The 22,706-nt window shown below is 45.3% G+C and overlaps 1 protein-coding gene across 2 annotated transcripts in view; it reads left to right on the forward strand.

Moving 5' to 3' along the window:
• The first annotated feature begins 7,816 nt into the window (after positions 1-7,816).
• FAM110B (family with sequence similarity 110 member B) overlaps positions 7,817-22,706 on the forward strand; it is a 174,847-nt gene continuing 159,957 nt past the window's right edge. The window contains exon 1 of one of the 2 annotated variants that reach the window (XM_051844495.3): positions 7,817-8,157. The gene's annotated coding sequence lies outside the window, so the exon portion shown is untranslated. The remainder of the gene's footprint in view (positions 8,158-22,706) is intronic. The other variant, XM_051844496.3, reaches the window with a different exon arrangement.

The raw sequence follows: 22,706 nt of genomic DNA on the forward strand, positions 1-22,706 counted from the left end.
TCTGTTCTCCTGTAATTTAGAGCTACCCAAGACCATGTCTTTGTTTTTGTTATTTTTGTTTTGTTTTGTTTTGTTTTGTTTTTGACAGGCAGAGTGGACAGTGAGAGAGAGAGACAGAGAGAAAGGTCTTCCTTTGCCGTTGGTTCACCCTCCAATGGCCGCTGCGGCCCGCGCGCTGCGGCCAGCGCACCGCGCTGATCCCAAGGCAGGAGCCAGGTGCTTCCTCCTGGTCTCCCATGGGGTGCAGGGCCCAAGCACTTGGGCCATCCTCCACTGCACTCCCTGGCCACAGCAGAGAGCTGACCTGGAAGAGGGGCAACTGGGACAGAATCCCGTTTGCCGGCGCCACAGGCGAAGGATTACCCTATTAAGCCACAGCGCCGGCCAGCCAAGACCATGTTTAACATTAAAGCATTCAATTGCATCAATTTATTAGTGCATAGTGAAGTTTGATTTCTGAGAAATAAACCATAAAATCCCATACAACCTAGGAAGACCTTCTAAGAACAGAGTGTTTACTAAAAGTTTGGGAATGCAGCCAATCCTAAATTCGTATAGATAAGAGATTATTACACTTCATGGTTATGAGAACAGTGTGCTTATGTTTAAAATTTCTAATTACTACTTAGCACACTACTCCCAACTAACAACTAGGAAGGAGAGGCTGTCAACAGAAGGCGTACCTATTGGGCACCCTCCTAGTACCACATGATGACTTAGTAACTTGTGCTGACTGTGTGTATTCATACTTTTATTGGAAACATCTTACTTTTATTGGAAACACCAAGGTGGCACCTTATGCCATGCACCACACATTTAGTCTTCCTATACATTCTTCAGCAGTTTAGAGGAAGCTTTATGAATGGAGCAGACTGATGAACTGTGTGATAGACACCTTATCTCACTCCATCTTTTCCTAACCTCCCTCACTCTCTTATTCCTTTACTGCATTCCTTTCCAATGACAAAGAGGTTGGGGCATCTACTTAGAAGTCTTGGCTGTTGACAGTCAAGCTGGTAGAAAAATAAGGATTTGTGTAATCTATATGTAAATAAAATGAAGTAATGTCGTTGGATTACTATTAGAAAGGTTGATTTTTACCAATTTGGGAAATAGAAGAATAATTGTAGAAAATGTAATAAAAATGCACTTGACTGGCTGTAAGATTTCAGATTGAACTGGGAAACCTTTTGCACTACATGAAGAAAGATATGAATAATGAATGAGTTGTGTGACTCAACACTCTGAAAATGAGATTTGTTGAGAGAATGAGTGAAGGAGAAAGGAGTGGGTGAATGAGCTAAGTTTCACAATTGCACCAAGATCACACTGACATTTTGTTGATTTCCCTATAATTTGCAGGTGATTTCCACAAATTTCAGAAATACTATTGCTCATCCTTTAAATTAACACCAGATGACTGAAAAACAGAAAAACTACATGAAATTCTGAATATATTTTTACCAAACATTTTTAAGTTGTAACATACACATTAAAAAGTGTTCAGGCAAAAAATTGCACATTGCACCCAAGTCCGTGTACCTACCTTCAACACATTTAACGCATTTAACACTCCATGAGGCCAGCAATGGTGCAGCAGGTCAAGTTGCCACTGGGGACGCTGCATTCCACATCAGAGTGCCTGCGATCAGCCTTTTGCCTCTACCTTCCATTCTGGCTTCCTGCTCATGCACACCCTGTGAGGAAGCAGACGATGGACTGGAGTACTTGGGCCCCTGCCACCCATGTGAAAACCCTGAATGGAGTCCCTAGCTTCTGATGCAGCCTGGTCTGGCCCTGACTGATACAGACATTTGAGGAGTGAACCAGGGGATGGAAGATCTTTCTTCTCTCCGTGTGTGTCTCTCTCTGCCTTTCAAGTAGATAAAAGTAAGTAAGTAAGCCTTTAATAAAAACACTATATATTTAGTGTCTTATTTCACATTGTCTATGATAATATAGAAGGTATATACATTGACCTAATTATAAACAATGCAAGCAAATTCTAACAGCATAATCCCTTCATAATATTTGAATATTTGGAAGTAGGTGAAAGTACTGAGCCAAAGAAAAATAAGAACACATGCATTTATTTCATGGAGACGGACACAGTATCCCAGTTGTCAGCATAGCTGCGTTTCGTAGCTGGAAAGGATCTCAACAGTTTCACTCCACTCTGCTTAATTCGCTGGTTAACATGAAATACCTGGCAAGCTACAATTCCTCAGGAAATTTTTCAATCTATTCAGTGTCAATGGCAGCATAGGAAAATCAATTTATTTCAGCTCGGTTCAGTCAAACAGATAGTATATGTGTGCCCTCCATGGAGGGCTCTGGTGGGATGGGGTCAGTCATTGTTATTCCTTGTTACTGATTAGCTCCAACTCTGGGGTGCCAGGCACTCCGCCCCCTTTATCTGTGCTCTCATGGCAACAGTTTCCTGCTCTTGCCGAAATCCAGGTTGAGTCACTTTTCCATGTTTATCCTTTTAGCTTCTCCAGCACTTTTGTACATACATTTGTACTAAATTCCCTATTTCTGTCTGGAACTTGACTGATGCATTTGGGGCTAATGACTTCAGTATTGATAGGTGGTGATGACAGTGGTTAGCATTAGGGACCTAGGAGATACCCAGGTGGAATCAGGCACAGTCTTTGTTTTTGTGGGATTGTTTTTGTTGGGTTTTAATTTCTAAGCCCTTGGAGTCTGTTACTTACAGCCACACAAAGCTCATGGAGTCCAAGCCACACAGTAAAACGCAATGTCACCCTGCTGTGAAAGCTGCTAGACAAAGCTTTCCCTTTCTAGACTCCTGTTGCAGAACAGCCCCAGATGGTTCACATGGCACTGCTGGTCCACAGACCGCTCTTTGACTAACATGAGGCTAGAGAGAACCAGGAAAAAGAAACTGCCCTGAAGGACAGAAAGAGATGTCCAAGTCAAAAATAAAAATAGTGGAGCTGGAGAAATGGACCCGCGCAAATAGGAGAACATAGGGACAGATAGAAGCTGCCAAGGCCCAACTCTGCCAAGCACCACGATTGCTCCAACAGCAAGAGGGTAGTCTGGAAGAAGCAAGAAACTAGGGTGGACACCAGAGACACCAGAGGCAGGAGAGGGCAGTGTGTGCTCCGTGCACATCATATGAGTGCAGTGATGGGGCTCTCCTGGCCCTGTGTGCCCTGCAGCAGCACTTGGTTCAGTAGGCCCTGCTGATCAAGGCAGGCACAGAAATGCTTACACATCTTAGAAAGCATCCCAGTGCAGCAGTGGGGTTGGAGTAATACACTCAGGAAATCCTGTCACAGAAAACACTGCCTTATTTGATGATACCGGCACCATGAAGCATCATGCTCTCCAGTAGCACTGCCTGCAATGATGAAAATTTTTCTCAGTATTCTCTGTCCAGCAGAGCAGTCATCAACCACATGTGGCTACTGAGCGCTTAAAAAGTGGCTAGTGTGACTGAGGGCATTTTAATTCGTCTATGTTTAGAATTCAAGAACCTTAATTATGTGAATTTAAGTGAGATTTAGTAAATTTAGATTTCATAAAAACTTAATGTATCTAAATATAAATGGCCTCCAAGGGCTAGTGACTGTGTCACTGGAGAGTCGATTTCTGTGATGGACAAGCAAGTTTGGCTTAGAGGATAAGATATACAGGCTTTGGGGTCCCACGGGTCAGCCTTTCAGTCCTGCATTGCTGACTCTGTGACCTTGGATAGGTCACATTCCCTGGGCTTGAACTTCTTCTTCAGAAAATGGGAATCAGAGCGCTTACGTTTAGGGCAGTTGCAAGTACAAGAAATAAAGCACGCAGACTGCTGAGCACGGTCTAAGCTTTCTAAGCTACTAAGTGGTAGCTACTACACCAGGGGATGGTCAGTACTCGGGAGGATAATTCAGTCCTTTCCATTCCTCTGTTCATCAGCCCAAACATGCAACCAGCTGTGAAACAGGCAACAGAAATAACCCTGGGGGCTGTTGCGGAGTGAGTGGCCTCTCAGTCCACTGACAATGCCTTTTTTATTGGGGATTCTCTTATCTGGGCCATGCTGGGAGCTGCCCTTTTTCCTTCAGTGGGATTGCTTCTGGCGAATTATCCCTCCTCTCCTAAGGTGCATTCCTGGCCACCCTGCTTCTCCCATAACCCAGGAACAACTGGAGGCAGTTAAAGAGAAAAGACAAATGGAGCTTGTTCAATCAGTAACTTCAATTTTACATACAATTCTAAGTCAACAGTGTCTGTGCTGTGCGCTGTGGTTTCCCAACTCTTTCTCTGTGGAATGAAGAGGACAGATTCACAGATTGTCTTCCACCTCCAGTCTGACCAATCCTCAAGAGCTCTTGGAAACAACTTTGGAAAACAGAGATGCCTGTGTCTCCCCCGACAAACCCCCACCCAGTCTGGAGACTGGGCATGGTTGGGAGCACTCCCAGTGATTAGTGTCATACTTTGAAAATCATTGGCTTAGATGTTAATTCCAGGTCAGTTCTGGGCAGATAGGGTTGTGTCACCCAGGTTAGCTGAGAGACTGCTGTGTTACTCTTAGGCAAGGGTGTGGGTCCCAATGTTCCATGGATATTGTACCTTCAAAATAGCATGGATATTGGTACCTACAAATATCAATCCAGATACTTGGAAGAATTTTTCCCTGGGGAAATCATAATCATTTGAACAAGTGCTAGTCAGAGATGGACCTGGATTCCAGACTCGTTTTCCTTTTTCTTTTTCCCCTCTCGTAATCTTCAATGTCACGTTTCCAGAGATGACTCACTTCCTGTACCCTCCTTCCGTGGACCTTGCATCTGTTTCTGATGTGTTGTTCCTCAGCTTAGGGGCTTTCGCACATTTGAAATTTCACTAATTTTGTACAAGACTTTCTCCACCCGGAGAAAAATCAATGAAAACACTGAATGTGCATTTGCTCAATATCGCTTTTTTTTTTTTTTAAGCAACCACTCATACAATTAGAGGCCTAGAGGTAATACTGTCCCTTCAGATGCTTGGGTCTACTCTTAGACTAGGAATACCTGTACTCCCACAGTTCATAGTGACCTGAGACAATGGGTAAGCAACATGGTGATTAGTGTGTGGATGCTTGTTTGAGTACTAGTCAACTATTGTTACATACTTCTAGAGATAAAAATCTCTGTGAAACAATAGAATTCCAAGCATAGACCAATGGCCCACTTCTGAGCAGCACTCGGCTGTAAAATTCGGTTCAACAAACCAACAAACTCATTTCCACAGTCTCAAAAATCTGTTGCAGGTCTTAAAATTTTTAGTCTTAGCAAAAAGAAAAGTCCTATTCCAGCAAGTATCTGGGGTTATGAAACATGTCTTATTGGAGTAATTGATAAGAAAAAAATTGACAGGGAATTTTGCGTTTTGATGTTATATTGTTTTCTCTCTGGTTCTCTGACCACACAGTTTACTGGGTTTTGGCATTGGTGAGGAAGTGGGGATATTCAATCTACATTGGGAATGAGTAATACTCTACATGAGAACCTGAATCCTACCAACAGTTAGGACTTCTTACTAAATGACCTTCTTGGCCTACACTTTATTATTGGAAAGTAATTAAAGCAATAGAAAAGCTGGAACTCTCTGGTTATATTCCCAATGATCAAATCCTGGACCATAGAGAAATCTCCTATGACTTTATAAATAAACAATTTGAAAAGAAATCTAACTCAAAATACTGTACACAAGCAAGACAACTTAGGGGGCTGGTATTACGGTGCAGCAGATTGAACTGCTGTTTGCAATGCCAGCAACCTGTATCTGGGCTCCGGTGTCAGTCCCAGCTACACTGCTTCTGATCTGGCTCCTGGCTCATGTGCCTGAGAAGGCAGCGAATGATGGCTCAAGTACGAGCACACCTGTCATCCACATGGGAGACAGGGATAGAGTTCTGGGCTCCTGCTTTGTCCTGACTCAGCCCCAGCTGTGACAGCCATTTGGGGAGTGAACCATTGGACGGAAGTGCTCTCTCTCTCTCTCTCTCTCTCTCTCTCTTTCTCTTGCTCTCTCTCGTAGGTCACTTCACCTTTCCAATAAATACACAAATAAATAAATCATTCTTAAACAAAGACATCATATTGATTTCAGCAGGGACTATGTCAGGTTTACTTCTGGTTTGCTTGGCTTCCCTTGAGGGCTCCCTCCAGCTGCTGCAGGCTTATACTAGGTTGGGCTGAGCAGTGTGTCATACTAGTCTGGAAATAGGACCCCCATTTTCCTGAGGACTCATATATCCTACTCACCCCTGTCTTTGTGCCCAGGGGTTGACATGCATTCTGATTGGCTGGCCTCCTCACATGCCACAAGCAAGCTGAAGTTCTATGTTCCAGTCCCACCCAATGGGAGGGAGCATTCCCAAAAGGAAGAGGATGAGGTAATGTTTTCTTGTGTGTGTGTGCGTGTGTGTGTGTGGTGTGGTGTGTTTTAAGCCCCACTTTGACAGAGAGAAGCTGGTTCCATTTGCTAGGGAACTGATGAAAACTAACCGTTTTCTGTTGTTAAATAACTCTTGGAGTTATTGGAGATCACAGCATATCTGTGATACAAAAAATGCATTAGGATACCAAAGGAAACTTGCACTGAAAACGCAGTGTTATGTCGCCTTTTAATGTGGTAATCTTGTAAATAGCCAAAACTATTGCAGAGGTCTGACCTTTATTTATTTGATAATTTCTGAATTCAAAAGAAACAGTACTCACAACCATTTAAGTACCTGTATGTGTAGATAGCCTTGTTGAGAAAATGTGGTGTATGCGATTGTATTTACAATGTTTTCTAAAGTTTAGAGAAAATATTTGCTAAATATTTTTGAGAAGGAATTATGGTGAGTCCCTATTTCACTTAAATCCAGTCATTTTGGTAAAAATGGATTTCATATTTTAGAGCTCCCAGTAGCAAAACTGTGTTTAGTCTTCCTAAAGCAAGATAGCCTCCCTGAAGAGAACCAACCAAGTTATTAAGCAAATAGTTTTTAAAAATTCTAAACGTGTTAAGGAAATATTATGACATGACTAGTGATGCACTCCATTTACTTAATTTGAAACATCAGCTGGCCCACAGTCTAAGGGCAGTACATCAGGCCTGAGGATTACTATTTTATTTTTTTGACAGGCAGAGTGGACAGTGAGAGAGACAGAGAGAAAGGTCTTCCTTTGCCATTGGTTCACCCTCCAATGGCCACCACGGCCAGCGCGCTGATCCAATGGCAGGAGCCAGGAGCCAGGTGCTTTTCCAGGTCTCCCATGGGGTGCAGGGCCCAAGCACTTGGGCCATCCTCCACTGCACTCCCTGGCCACAGCAGAGGGCTGGCCTGGAAGAGGGGCAACCGGGACAGAATCCGGCGCCCCGACCGGGACTAGAACCCGGTGTGCCGGCGCCGCTAGGCGGAGGATTAGCCTAGTGAGCCGCGGCGCCGGCCCTAGGATTACTATTTTATTCTATTTTACACAAACATGTAGAAAACACTTCCAGAAACGCAGCCTATAAATAATATTGCAATAGTCCATTTAAGTATTTGAAAGTTAGCAAACAGAGAATGGTGCCCAGAGCCACAATGGTCGGTATGGGTTGGCTACCAAGTGGATTATCACACGGAGGACACAAACTCCAGGTCGCGAGAGTCACGCGGCCTCAACTGGGGTCCTAGGCTCTGATCTAGGGGAGCCTTCACCTGGGGGCAGGTGCGGGAAGGCGGTAGGGGTGGCGGGACGGGGCTTGGGCGGGGCAGGTGAGACGGGGCGGGGCAGGAGCGGGGCGGGGCGTTGGAGGGGCGTGTCCCCTTCGGTCAGGGACACGCGCTCTCGGTCGCAGCAACTCCCTGCAAGTTCCCTCCCTCGCTCTCCGGCGGAGCCTGCCGGAGCCCTCCCACTCGGTGCAGACCGAACCATCGCGGCCACCGCCAGCAGCTGGGCCCTACGCGGCCGCGCGTCCTGGGCCGGCTTGGCCAACCCTCCCTGCTCCTTGCCCGCAGCCCCACGGCGGCGTTGGCGGCGGTGAGGACTCGGCGGCCCCAGCAGCCCGCCCTCGGCCCTCGGTCCTTCTCGGGCCCAGACCGTCCCTCCTCGCCGTCTCTGGAAGCCTGACCGCCGGCTTGGCCCGCGCCGCCCCGAGCCAGGGAGCACGGCCGAGGTAAGACTGGGGGTCAGAGTGCTGCTGCAGGTTCGGGGTCCGGGTCTGGTGGCCGCGCTGCGCTCCGTCAGTGGACAATGCCTAAGCCGCGCGCGGGCGGAGCGAAGCCGGATCTGCTCCTGCAGCCTTCCCGCCCTGCCATCATCTCCGTCTAGCCCGGCATGGGGGCTTCGCTGGCCCTGACGGACCGGGCCGGGGTTCCGGGGAGGCGGGGGCGCCCTGCCCGCCCTGAGCTCCGGGCCGGGCGAAGCCGACTGCGCTGCGTAGCCGGGCTGGGCCCCGGAGGCGCGCCGGCGGGTGTCTGTGGAGGAGTGGGTCGGCGAGGCACCGGGGCTCTCCTCCGCCACCGCTGCTTGCCCCATCTCTGATTTCCGTGCCAAATACTTTGGAAATACCAGTATCTCCTCATCCCTGGCTGGGAGTGAACTGCAAGGTATGCAGATTCCATGGCTCTGAAAGTTTGTTTGGGGTTATCCCCTCCAGTGGCTCCCTCGCTTGTACTTTCTTTGAAAGCATACAGATTTGAAATATAATTAAATTACCCTTGGCTCACGCTTATCCCCATCCCCCGGCGGAGCTCACAATTTGGCAACAAAGCGCATGCCAGCTGTGGGAGCCCGGTGGCTGCCCTGCCCGGCCTGGTGCCCTCCTATTGTCGTGAGATCCGGAGCTGCACTGTGTAAATGGCAGTGACAAGTCTCTCCTAAGCTGGCTTGTGGAGAAGATAACTTGATGCGTGCTTAAATTACTCTGGACAGTGGAAAGAAAGCACCTGGTGCTGGGCTAGTTAACCCTTTCAAGACGTGATTCGGATTTGCTAAGACACTCGCACACAAACATGAGGCTTTCTTTGCTGCCTAAGATACCGATAAACTCTGCGGGTTTTCTTCACAGCCAAGTTATGTCCTGTGCAGAATCTGGCACACATCTGTGACAACATCGCATGGCTGGCGTTGTAAGGACTGCACACTGGTTTATTTTTGAAGAGGAGAGTATGATTGTAGAACAAGCATTTTTGCAATATGTTTAGTCATTCCCTGGAATAGAACCTCTACCAATTTATTGTCCTCATTTTTTGCCATTGCAACTTGTGGTCATTCAGATGTGCTCTTTCATAAGTATAGTTATTTTAACATAAGGGCAGGTTCATGGTAACCTGGAATTCTTCAGTGGTAAAATCTCATGGCTTTGTGCTATGATAGTTGACCTGTGGTATTTCTGGAGATGGTACACCATGAAGTCACTGACTGAACGGAGAGACGGCAGTGCTCTGCCAATCTGATAATCAATAAAATGCTTAGAGCAGGACCCAACATATAGCCTGAAGTAAGTGTCAGCTAGCATTGTTTTGAATTGTATTATATATAAGTCCATGTGTTTTTTGGTTTGGAAATTGATGGTTTTGGTTTTTTTTTTGTTACAGGTCTTTTGGCTCAAGTCCGGTTTAATTTTGGGTTGGAATCAGGGGTGGGTGGTGGTTTTACTTGTGCCTGGCAAGCTGCTCTCTATGTTGGTAGGTAAGGGCTGATTTAGAACTTCTCACGTAGTGGCCCGCAAGGGAAAGACCATAGCTATGAACCCACCCCTGTCCTGGTGCACTTTATAATTAGGAGACCTCAGAATCCTTCACGGGCCTGATTGTCCAAGGAGAGGCCCAGATGTTAGGGAAAATCTAGGGTCTGAGGGTCTGAATCTTGTCCCTGAACTGTGCCCCCCTCTCTCCTACTCTAGGTTGAGAGTAATGATTCCTAGTTGAAAGAACATGTTGGCACAGCAGCGTTAAGTGGGTCCCATTGTGGTAAAAGGTAATTACAGATCGATAGATCTGCTAAAAATACATCAACCAGAGCCTATCAGTCTTATCCATGGTTTATAGTATTTAGAACAGGATTTGTAGTCTAACTGGCCAGGAAAAGAAAAATCAAAATGGTGTGTTTGCTGCCTGTCGGTAAGCAGTGGGTGCTAACTGTTTAGCGATTTTGAAAGACCATCAGGGATCAACTCTCACTTCAAGCTCCTCTCCTCGCTAAACGGTGAAGTGACATCTTTTTCCTTCCTCCATAACTTCCTAGCTAAACAAGGCATGGTGTTAACTGCTGGGGCCTGAGGAACCACAGCTGCTGCAGGCGCCGTGAGGTGGCAGTAGGTGGTGCTGTGGATAATGCTGGTGGACCAGCAGGGATTACTGTAGCAGTCCGGTTGCCTGTGCCTCTCCAGAACCTTTCTTACCATGCAGATTTTTCAGGAATACAGGTTTTGTGCTTTTTGAAAAGTTTTCCCTTGTATTTTTAACTGTTTTTTTTTTTTAGGGTAGTTACCTGGCTGGGCTTTTCCTCTTTGAAAACCATGGTATTGCAGTTAGACAGACAAGCCTTGCAGAAATATTATTTAGGCAACTGTATCCTTGACTTTGATTTTTCTGTATTTGAGTCAGGTTGGTCACTTCCACTTGGAGGACCCCCAGTTACCCCAGTCTTAATATTTTAGAGGAGAGAAATAAATAAGGAACCTACTTTCAACAACTTACTAGGGTCCAGTCTCATGTTTCCCGATTTGTACCGTTTTTTCTGGCTCCTGATATGATGCAATGGGAATTGATATTCAGGATGAAGTCTCAGAAGCGTTGCAGTCATGACTCACACAAGAAAAATATATTCACTCTGTTCAGTGCAAGCACCAAGGCTGGAAAGGACAACAGAAAAAGGGTTTTCTGGCTCATCGTAACACCTGGGCTTGGGGAACTGCCCTGGCTCTGCCACAGCTGTTAGCACTTGATGTGTTCACGTGTCATGTGTTCACTTTACTCCTCCAAGACCCTATAGCTGCTGCTATCTGTTTTTGCAGGTGAGCTGAGGGGACAGTCTGACACCATACAGCCTGTAAGTAGCAAGGCGCCAGTGCCTTCAGAGCTCCTGGGTCTTTATAGGGTGCGGTTCGAAGGAGCTCCTGCTGTTGCTGTTACTCACTGTCTTCCTTTTGGGCTTGATATTCATGCATCTCAGTAACTCAATGGCATGCTTAGAATTTCAGACATAGCATGTGATCACCCAAGAATCCAGAATAAGAGAACTAGAGCCGTTTTTAATTTCTAGTGGCTCCTTCTGAAGACTTCACAGTACCTTGTGGAGGATCACTTGTCTTAGGGAGGTTGAAGAGAGCCATGGCTGGTTTAGCTTCTTTGAACTGTGTAAGCACTACTTCAAATGGCTGAGATTTTGAAGAGGTAAAGAATGTTGCCCTGTTTCTGGCCTCATTGCTTAGGTGATCTGGGGACAGTCACAGCTTCTCCTGGACCCATTCATTCTTTCCCCCTGATTAACGTAAGTTCATTCATTTTGGTGACTTAAATATATAACAAGGGACTATGATGCTTAATGAAATATTGGGAAAATTCCCATTCTATATATTCATTTAAAATTTTATTTTGCACATGAGGCAAATCCTAATTTAACTTAAACATGTTGATTCTTTTTTTGGTACTGAAAACAGAAATACAAAAAAGTAGTATTTGCAAATTGTTCAGAGGGAAACACAGATCAAGGCCAACATGTTTATCAAACAAGCTAATCCTAATGTTGATTCAGCACTTTGAAGGGATAAATCATGAGATGGTTGGCATAAAGATTTTGGGGAATAGTTACAGGAAATTTAGTTTTTCTGTTGTTTGTGAATGTCATCCTACGAAAGATTAACTGCAGAGTGAAGATCAAGGCAAGACTTCTCACTGTTAGGAAACCCTTTTTCACCCTGTTAGTAAACCCCCGGACTCCATCTAAGGGACCCTTTTGTGATGTAACCTTAATGAACTTAAATCGTACAATTGCCGATTTTGACACCTGGGTTTTCCTCTTAGAAGAGAAGGGATTCTTATGTTTGAGCCTCATAAGGAGAATGGTGCAGGAACCCAGCATTCAAAGACAGGGCTTGTTTTTGTTTTTGTTTTATTTTTAAGGAAACCTCAGTAGGTGCAAATTACTTCCTTTTCTCTAGTGTGTTTTGTGATAAAAACAGAGCATGGTGAGCATGTGGATGATTCAACAATTTTAAGCTGGTGGTGCGGAAGTTGAAATTTTAAAATTGCGAACACTTTAGAAGAGGTTCAGTGGTAAGTGCCAAAGTGAAAGGAATCAGTATGTCACTTGGGCAGGCAGGTTGCTGGAAGAATCGTAGATTCTGTGGTATGTTTTATACATCACGGCAAGACCAAGGGGGCGGTTGAAATTGTGCGGTGCCAGCTGAGGCTTTTGAAAATGCAGTTCACAAGCAAGTGGGAAGGTTCTGAGTGGTCTTCTTGTCATGCAAAGCGTTTTTCCTCTTAAGCACCACTAGAAGTTAGTTTCCGCCCCTGAATTGTCTTTTTCAGGAGGAATCCCAGAGAGGCTTCCAGGTGATCATTCTCCTGAGCGATTTTCTTGTCCCATTAGCTGAGACTTAATATAAAAAAGCAATTATGCGAAAGAATGTAGTTTAGTGATGTTTTCTATTAATAGTATATACAGTGGATATTTATAGAGGACTTTTTATATGCTAGGTACCTGGAATAAACAGTGGCTGTGGAAGACAAGGCCCCTGCCTTTTTTGAGGCTTTATGTTGTGAAATGGAAAAACAGATATATTTTTTAAAAAAGAAAAGATAATTAAAAAAAGTTTTTAAAAATTATTTGTTTACTCATTTTAATTTATTACAAAGACAGACAGATGGACAGAGACTGACAGAGATCTTGCATCTGCTGGTTCACTCTCAAAATGCCCACAACAGCCAGGGCTGAGCCAAGCTGAGGCCAGAACCCAGAAACTCAATCTGGGCTTCCCACATGGGAGGCAGGGACTCAAGTACTTGTGTATTAGTTGGTAGTGGAGCTGGGATGCAAACCAGGTACTCTGATAGACCAAACGCCTGCCCTTAAAGCAGTACGACTCATATTTGGGCTGGATGGTCTGAGAGTCCTCATGGGGAACTTTATTTATTTATTTTAAAGATTTATTTATTTATTTGAAAGAGTTACAGAGCGCAAAGGAGAGACAGAAAGATACCTTCCATTCACTGGTTTGCTCCCTAAGTAGCCGCAACAGCCAGGGCTGGGCTAGGTGGAAGACAGGAGCCCAGAGCTTTATTCGCATCTCCCATGTGGGTGCATTGGCCCAACTACTTGGGCCATCTTCTTCTGCTTGCCCATGCCATTAGCAGGGAGCTGGATCGGAGGTGGAACAGCCATGACTCAAATGGGCTCCCATGTGAGATGCCAGCATTGCAGGTGGTGGCTTAACCTGATACCCTACAATGCTGGCCTCGAGATAGACTTTAGAGCTGAGATTTAAGTGAAAAGAAGGCAAACTCTGGAAGGTCTGGAAGACAGATGATGCCCTATGCCAAGGCTCTGCGGTAGGCATAAAGAAGTTGCCTTTGGTAGGAGGCAAATATAGCAGCAAAGGAACCCGGTGAGCCGAGCCTTCCAGACCACAAGTGGGAGGAGGTTTCCATGTTTTGTAAAGAGAATGAGAGCTGCTAGAGGATGTGATGGAAGGAGGTCCAGGCGCTGCTTTGCAGATTGGGAGACTCAGTTCTGTCTGTGGTGTGGAGACCAGATTGTTGGGGAAGGGTGGACATGGAGCCAGTTACGCAGGAGCTGGAGGGACCTGAACATGTGTAGGGCTCAGGATTTCTCCTCCCCTAGCACCACCCCTGATTTTGAGGTGCATCTTACTCTGTACCACTGAGAAACAAAACACACCGCAGGTTAAACTGTGACACACCACCCACTGGGATATGGATCACCGTCTCAGATGTTGAAACAGGAAAATGCGTGTGTCTTAGAATCAGAGAAACACACTGTGTTCTGGAGATCAAGCTGAGAGGTCTTGCTGATTTGCATTTTATTTCTATTTGTACCTGAACAATACAAGTCGGAGCCTGTACCTTGGAAGGAGCTGGGGAAGCAGGTCATAGCTGTGGCTGCGCCTACCTTAAGATTGGAAGCTGTCTTAGAAAACCATCCTGGGTGTCGGTAGTCTTTCCAGTGCCAAAAAAACATGTAGAGAGGACTTTTCATTGTATTTGTCTCTGTGTGCATTTCAGATGTTGGTGTCACAGAAACAAACTGGCAAGGCCCAGATTTGCTGTGTTCAGGGTCCGGGCAGTGTCTGTGACTGGCGCTCTACACAGGCAGATCTGGGAATTCCAAGCATGATTTCTGTCTGTTACAGCATTAGGAAGAGGGCAATGTCAGGGCTTGCTGGTGGCCATGGGGATCTCAGCCAAAAAAACGGTTGCAGGCCAGTAGGTGGTCAGGTCAGTGTCTGAGAAACAAGCAGATCTTGCAGTTGAGTCTATGTGGGTGCAAGGGCTAGCTCAGTCCAGAGTTGAGGAGGTTACTGAGGCTTCTAGAGCCTCTGTTTCCCTAGCTATAAAATGGGTATGACTGCATTATCTGTTCTAGGATTGTTTTAAGTGTTAAGTAAGTGGTATTTGCAAAATGTTGAGCACTTGACTGAGTTACTTGCTGTTGCTTGCTTCTGTCTTCGTTATCTCCTTCCATCCATCTCTCATCATGTTGATCTCAGGACAAAAGTCACTTTGCAGACTTATCCTGAGTCGCTGGAGCTAAAGCAGCTCCTCCAGCTGTCCTTTCCTTGTTTGCCCTGTTTTATTTCATTCACAACCTTCAGCCCTCACTGAAATTGCCTACTTGGTTTGCATGTTGCAGGTGCATTTCTGCAAGCTGACAGGGACTTGGGCATGAAGGCTGCTGGATCTTCAGTGCCTCAGCTGTGGCCGCGTGTTGGGGGCTGCATACTGGCTCTGTGAGGACCAGACAGTGAGCAGTGAGCTGCTGCTGATTAGGAAGTACAAAGTCCTTGCCCTTGGGGATGGTGAGGGCATGGCTACAAGGCCTAATCTCAAGCAAGGTTCTTCCCTCAACTTTGATTTTTTTTGCTAAGAGATAACTGGCTTCCCAGTTGAGATGTGTAAACCTGAGGCCCACTGAACTGGTTCCAGGCAGTCTTTATTGGGGTACTTTGGGGGAGGGGCAGCAGTTTTGGAGGAGGGGGAGCCATTGTTTTTGGAAGCCTTTGTTTTTCAGGATCAGAGGACAAGCTTGCTGTCATGCCTTTGCTTCTTAGGTGGTGTCTCCTGCTTGATCTTGAAGCTGAATGTCACCTGAAGCCTTACCTAATGCCTGAGAGACCAGCATACAGGCACCTCATTCATTATATAGTAAATATGGTAGGGCAATATAACCATTATAGAACTGACCGGTGGGAATTAAATTTGCTCTGGCCACAGTGGAACCCAGAATCATTGAATTCTCCCAGCACTGAAATTGGGTCTGTAGGAAGAAACCTGATTTTGACACAGCCCAGCTGGTACTGTGGCCTGTGGGATATGCTGGGGTTTTTTAGCAAAGTTATGTTACTTACGATACTGCATCTCATTATTGCATTGATTTTGACATTTACGTAGTTTTCAAAAGGAAGCCTCCATTTTAGAAATAAGTTATACGGCCAGCACCGCGGCTCACTAGGCTAATCCTCCGCCTGTGGCGCCGGCACACTGGGTTCTAGTCCCAGTAGGGGCGCCGGATTCTGTCCCGGTTGCCCCTCTTCCAGGCCAGCTCTCTGCTGTGGTCAGGGAGTGCAGTGGAGGATGGCCAGAGTCCTTGGGCCCTGCACCCGCGTGGGAGACCAGGAGAAGCACCTGGCTCCTGGCTTCGGATCAGCGTGATGCGTGGGCTGCAGCGCGCCTGCCGCGGCGGCCATTGGAGGGTGAACCAATGGCAAAGGAAGCCCTTTCTCTCTGTCTCTCTCTCACTGCCCACTCTGCCTGTCAAAAAAGAAAAAAAAAAAAAAAGAAATAAGTTATACATGGGGGCTGGAGTTGTGGTGCACAGGTTAAGCTGCTGTTTGAGTCACTGCCATCCCATATGGGCACCAATTTGAGTCCCAGCTGCTCCATTTCCGATCTGACTCCCTGCTGGTGGGCCTGGGAAAGCAGCAGCAGACAGTCCAAATACTTAGGCCCCTTTCAAGCATGTGGGAGACCTGGATGGAGTTCTGGGCTCCTGGCTTCAGCTTGGCCCGGCCCTGGCTGTTGCAGCCATTTGGTTCTGGGGAGTGAATCAGCAGGTAGAGCATCTCTCCCCCCCCCCCCCCCATATCTCTCTGTAACTTTGCATTTCAAATAAATAGACAAATCTTTAAAAAAAAAAAAGGAAATAAGTCATACTTGTTCGATCTTTCATACTACTTGCTTATTGACAGTCTTTGGGTAATAAAATGCGAAGACTTATCTTCAGATCCTTGTATAGAAACTCCAAGGTTGTAAATCTGTCCATATTTGGTCACACATATTTACAAATGCGTTGGTTATTTTCCTGGACCACTATGGCAAAAAAAATAGACCTTTAGTCAAAATTGGACAGCACAGGGCGAGTATTTGGTACAGCAGCTAAGATGAGCTTGGGACACCTGCATGTCATATTGGAATTCCCGGGGTTGAGTCCCATCTCCTGCTGGTGTACATCCTGGAAGGCAGCAGATAATGGCTCAAGTAGTTAGATCCCTGCCACCCCTGTGGGAGATCCTAATGGAGGTCTGGGCCCCTGGCTCCAGCCTGGGCCAATTCTGACTGTCTTGGGCCTGTGGGCGGGGAACCAGCAATGGGAGATCTCTGTCTGCATCTCTGCCTTTTAAATAAAGTGAAAATAAATAAGTAAGTAAATCAACAACTCATTGCACTCAGCAATGTGGGGACATAGCAGTGAATCTTGTTAGCACTTCTGTGCTTTGACTGCAATGCTAATACCCAGGTGAAGTGGGCGGATCTTTGTCTACTTGCTGTGAGTTGCAGATTATTTGTAAATCCTTTTCATCTCCCCCTGCCCTGTGCGCTTTCAAATGATCATTAATTGGAATGTTGTGATTTTTAAATATCAGATGTTTTTCTTAATAAATTTTGTTCTTGTTTAGTGACCATGAGAAAGGAGAAAAATCGTGTTGGCTTTTAATGTGCCTTTTCATGAGTGCTCCCACAGCTGCTATTGGCTTTCTCTAATCTGTGATGTGAGCCTGGTGTGTGACCCCAAATCATTTTATCATGTTTTGGTCGAAGTCAAAGTCAAAGTCATAGTCATACTAGATTGTCTAGTACCTTCTTTCTTTCATTTAATGATAATTTTATTTTCTTCCAGTTCTTGTTAGTGAACTACAGTCACATAAATAGGTACTTGGTGGTAGTTGAAATAAGCTTTTTAATGCTACCTGAGAATATCTGTGGTCTACCTATTGTTTGGATATTGGTTCTGTAGGAATTTTCTTTGGAAGTGCTGGGGACATTGAAGTAGCCCTTGCTCCAGTGAGAAGTGGCTCTACCCTCAGGTCAGTATGACATGTGTTTCAACTCCTCTGGCGTCATTTGCTTATCTGGTTTCTCCTACAGGTAATTTTCCTTTCAGCACAAGACTGAGTGGTTTTGTTTGTTAAACACCACCCCCCTCCACCCACCAATTGCTACTTCCACAAGGTCATTTCAGCTGGAAGCATTCTGCTGTTGAGGTTCTGGGAATTAGCAATACAGAAATCTCAGCACAAGGCATTTTGACTAAGCACACCAGTGCATTGTTAAATATCTTTATGCATTCTGGGTCTGAAATATTTAAGTCTCCTCATTTTGCTTGTTTCTTTTTATTTCTTTACTAGTTAGTATATTTTACGTTTACCGTGTGTTGGTCACAGTTCAATGGAGAAACAGAAGCAGTAGGGAACACATATGAAAGGAGATTTATTAAAAGGAATTGGCTCATGTGACTGAGGAGGTTGAGAAGTCCTACAATCTGCTGTCTGCAGCTGGAGGGAGACCCAGGAGAGCAGATCTTGTAAGAGCTGGCCCAAGGGCGGGAGAACACAGACATGTCAACTCAAGGAGTCCAGTAGAGGCAGAGAATTCAAGCTTCCTCCACCTTTATGTTCTACTTGGGCCTTCTTCCAGTTGGATGATGCCTGCCTACCTTGGGGAGAGCCATCTGCTTTACTGAGTTCTATGCTCGTCTCTCCAGAAATACAGCACAGCCAGGAATAATGCTTTACCAAGTACCTGGGCTCCCTGTGTTCCAGTCAAGTTGACACATGAAATTAAACCATTGTATACCTGTAGTATCATTGGAGTGTCTCACTATTTAGGCAGGAGTTTCAAAACATTTTGTGAAAGTGTAGTTTTCCTACTTTGTTTGCATAAGTTGAGTGCTGAGGCCAGGTGCTGCTTCTCTAGGTCCTGTTCCTCAGTGCAGTCTTGCTCAGGAGTGATGGCAGCATCACACTTTCTGCTTTCTAACCAATACGTTCTTCAGTGATTTCATTGATTGCTGCATTTAATGATGTGCTCTTGGTTTTGGGAATGTCTTTTCAATGAGACAGTGTCTATATTTCTTCAGAGCAAGTATTGTCCATGAAAGGAAAACAGTGGGGTGGAACAATGGGGTTGTTGACACCCTTCTTGTCCTTACTCTGTGTGGTGTTTACAGAGCCCACAATGCAGATAACAGTATGGCCGCACACAACTCTTACTTCTACACAAAGACTCCACTTTACAGTTTTTGTCCAATGCAAGTTGCAGTCAAGTTTGAAGTGATCAGAGTTATGTTGTAAAAATTAGATAATCTGATTTATAGTTTTCACTTTTAGTTGATTTTCAGATTTCAACAGCTAGGGCAGTGTTTAGAAATTTGAAAATATACCATTTATGTTTCAAAAGAAGGTAGTTCATGGATTTGGTGGTAGATGCCATTTATTGCCTAACAGGTGAATACAAGGAGGGAACTGAGTGCTGTATCATCTTTGCAAATATGCTTGGGTATTCACCACTGGCTTCCCTTTCATTAGCACATATAGTCAGTCGTAATAATCATGATAATATTGTTATTAAAGCAGACCCTTAGTGTAGTGCTTGTTTCTGACATTGTTTGCAACACTTTATTGATCCCTTGTATTTGTATGATGGCTGTGCCATCTTGTAGTTGAAACAGAGCATTTAATCCTTTTCTGCTTATACACAGTTTCAGCTTTGCTTTCTGAGGCACTTGGTTTCAACAGGTAAGGAATTAGCCAGTTGTACATAACTAAAAAGCCTAGCGTTCACTTTGAGACTTACTTATTTAGAATGTTCTGGGTTTTCCTTTTCCTGTGGTCCCACAGCTGCATCTCTTTGGCCTAGGAGTTGGCTCAAGACTAGAATCAACCTCAGGGGGAAGCTGGGTACAAGGTCCAGGGGACTGTGACAGTGAGGGTGGCCACATGACCAGGTGGTATGACTCTGGCACAGTCCAGTAGAATGACTGAGCCTTTATTAAATCACCGGGAAGAGTTTTGTCTAGAAACCTGACCTCTTCAGAGAAACCAGCAGGATCTGATGTGTTTGCAGAGCTAAAACCTTTTGTCTGGTACATTTCACCATTAGGCCATAAACTCTGTACTTAATTGAACTCCTTCTTTTCCAAAATCAGTGCTCATATTTTGGTGAGCTGATATGGTATTTCTGGTTGCCAACACCCCTTCCATTTCCTTGTCAAGGGACATCTGAGTGTCCATTGTGTGCCAGGCACTACGCTGCTGTTGGGTCAGGTGGAAGTCAGGTGTCCCTTTGTCCTGAAGCACTGGGCAGCTTTATGCCCTATGAGTCCTCTTCCTACCCCTGTTACTTAGAATTCCATCTTTGTCTTCAGCCACTTCTTAGAGTTTCACTCTGGCTCTGAATCCCAGATTCCTGCCTGATGCGAGAGCCTTGAAGTACCTTACAGCAGTTTCTGACCTTGGGCCTCCTCTGGCTTGTCCTGTTGCCCTTGTAAAGAAATGGCCTGTTGTCATTGCTGAATTGTCCCTGTGTCTTGTGAATGAGATGCTGTGCATTCAGTATAGCCTGCTGGACATGATGGGTTCGGGGTGAATGGACAAAGACACATATTTTTATTACTGGAGAAAAATGTGGCTTCATTGGGTTTTCTTTTAATGGTCATTTTTTCAGCCCCTCTGCAATGGTCTGAAGGTTTGTGTGCTTCCCCAAATTCATAGGTTGAAACTTAATCCCCAAGGTGAATAGTGTTAGGGGGTGTGGGGCCTTTGGGTGGTGATTAGCTTATGAGGATGGAGCCGTCATGAATGGCATTAGTGCTTTTATGAAAGAGACCCCAGAGTCCTGCCTTGCTCCTTCCATCATTCGAGGACACAGTGAGAATATGCCATCTGGGAACGAGGAAGTGGGTCCTCAACACACTCCACACCTGCCAGCCTTGACCTTGTGGTTCTCTTGCTTATAGTTGACCCTGTTTATGCAGTCCTAGCAGACAAAGAGGTCCTCTTTGAGTAAGAAAAAATACAAATGGCATGTTAAGTCAGAGGGGTGGTACTTTCTGGCAATTTGGTATGCAAAATAGGAAACTCTTGTAAGAAAAAAACTTCAGCCAACAGGGAGAGTAAATTTCTTGTACCTAAAATAGCAAACATAGTAACAAGCAAGTCAAGGTGTCTGCATTCACAGTGTTTTCATGGATTTGTGGAGCTCTGTGGTCTGATGAAGCTGTGGTGGTCATGAAAAGCTTGGCTTTGGAAAGGAAGGGATCCTCCCCATGTCTGAGCCAGGGCTACCCCTCACATACCTTGAGCAGGAATGACTTCCACGCTGAGGGCAGAAGACGGACCAGGGCTCATCAGACTGTGTTCCTGCCCGCTGATGCTTAGCAGATCATTGGGACCTCAGTCCCCTTGGTGTCCTCTCCTCCTGGTTTTCCCCTCTGTCCCTGGAATTCCTCTCCTTCATGGCTCCCTTCTGCATTGCTGGGGCCCTGGCCACTGTGGTGCAGGTCTTGGTCAACTTTCTCTTCCTCTCTGACTTCCCTCCCTCTACTCTGCTGCTTCCAGAGTTAGCTGAGATGCCAGCCTGTCATATCCCTCACTGCTCAGAGCCTGACGATTGGTCTCACTTTCACACCTGTGAGGATCTTCTCTGTCTTGACTTGGATGTCCCCACTGTCCCCTCCCTGGGCATCTCCTACCATCATACCTGCTCTTTCCTGGGCCTGAGGTCCTGTTCGCCTCTGCTTTATGTCACCCTGGTCATCCTAAAATCCTGTTACATCTGCTCTTCAGTTATTTTACTGTGTTCTCAATGGAAAGCTGAAAGAATCCCCTCTTTATGATACTCAAGTAACTTGAATGCAAAGGCATAAAGCATCCGCCTGGCTGTAGATGGGCATTAACCACATTTGGGCCCATAGAGTCTTTGGAATTTCTGTCTCTGTCTCCAGGATTCTGCTGCTCTGAGGGTGGTTGTATATGGACGTGGGAGTGGGTCATCTCTCAGGTGCTGGAAAAGTTGTCAGCATGGATCATAATACCCTTTGATAATATCCTGAGCAATTGTGGAGAATTGGAGAGATGCTAGAATCGAGGTTAACACTACGATTTTTCAGAAAGCACCAGGAGATCCTAAACCAGTGCTGTCCATTATGTTGGGCACTGGCTACGTGTGACTGTGAAACACTGGAAATGTAGCTGACCTGAACTGAGATGCCCTGTGAGTGTAAAAATTTGCCTGATTTTGAAGATTTAGTTTGAAGAAAAGACTATAACTCAGTCATTTTTACAAAAATTACACACTGAAATGATAACATTTTGGATTTATTGAGTTAAAGTATACATGTTATCTATGTTGATTTCACCTGTTTCTTTATACTTTTTAGCATGGTTATGAGAACGCTTAAGCTAACATACATGGTTCACACTCATGGTTGCATCATATTTCTGTGATACCATGCCTTTCTCGATTGTACGATTCCTTGATTTTATCTCGTATTCTTGGCAGTGTTCTAGAACATAGTGTTAAGCAGATGGTTGTGTACTTGGAGAAGAGAACGTAGTAATAATTGAAAGCAAAAATAGGTTCATCAAGAACAAATCCTGCCAAGCAGACTTCACATTTTTTCTTCTCTTTCATAGGGTTGCTAGGCTAGAAGATCAGAATAATTCTGTTGCTTTGTATTTGGGTTTCTGTACTTCCTGGGAAACATGTTCTCTGATAAGCTTGAGGACGATTTAGAGGGTTGAAGGACTGATGGTAGGTGACAAAAAGTACTTACAGGCTCCCCCAATCAAAATTCAAAGTTTCATTGAGTCCTGGGGGAATGAGTAAGCCTCTCCCACTGAATGGTCTCTTCTGAATAGAAACTCTTAAAGGTGGCCCTAGTGCTGGCTCTGGGCCATGTTTGAGTGACTGCAGTGTGACACCTGGCATGGTCCTGTCTCTTTTCTCAGAACAACCCAACAGGGTTTAATACTACCTGTTAAGCATCCCTAATCCAGAAATCTGAAGTGTTCCCAAAAAACTGCAGATTTTAGAGCATTTACGATTTCAGAATTTTGGATTCAAGATGCTCTTCTGGTAAAGTCTGTGCAGATACTCCAAAATCTGAAAAACTCTGAAACCAGAAGTACTCCAGACCCAAGCTTTTTGGACAGGAAATGTTCAGCCTCTTTGGTGGTCCCATTTGGTAACAGGGACGTTG

The sequence above is a fragment of the Oryctolagus cuniculus genome, chromosome 6, assembly GCF_051225735.1.
Source record: "Oryctolagus cuniculus isolate XC-2025 breed Fujian yellow rabbit chromosome 6, ASM5122573v1, whole genome shotgun sequence".
In the NCBI taxonomy this organism is placed as follows: domain Eukaryota; kingdom Metazoa; phylum Chordata; class Mammalia; order Lagomorpha; family Leporidae; genus Oryctolagus; species Oryctolagus cuniculus.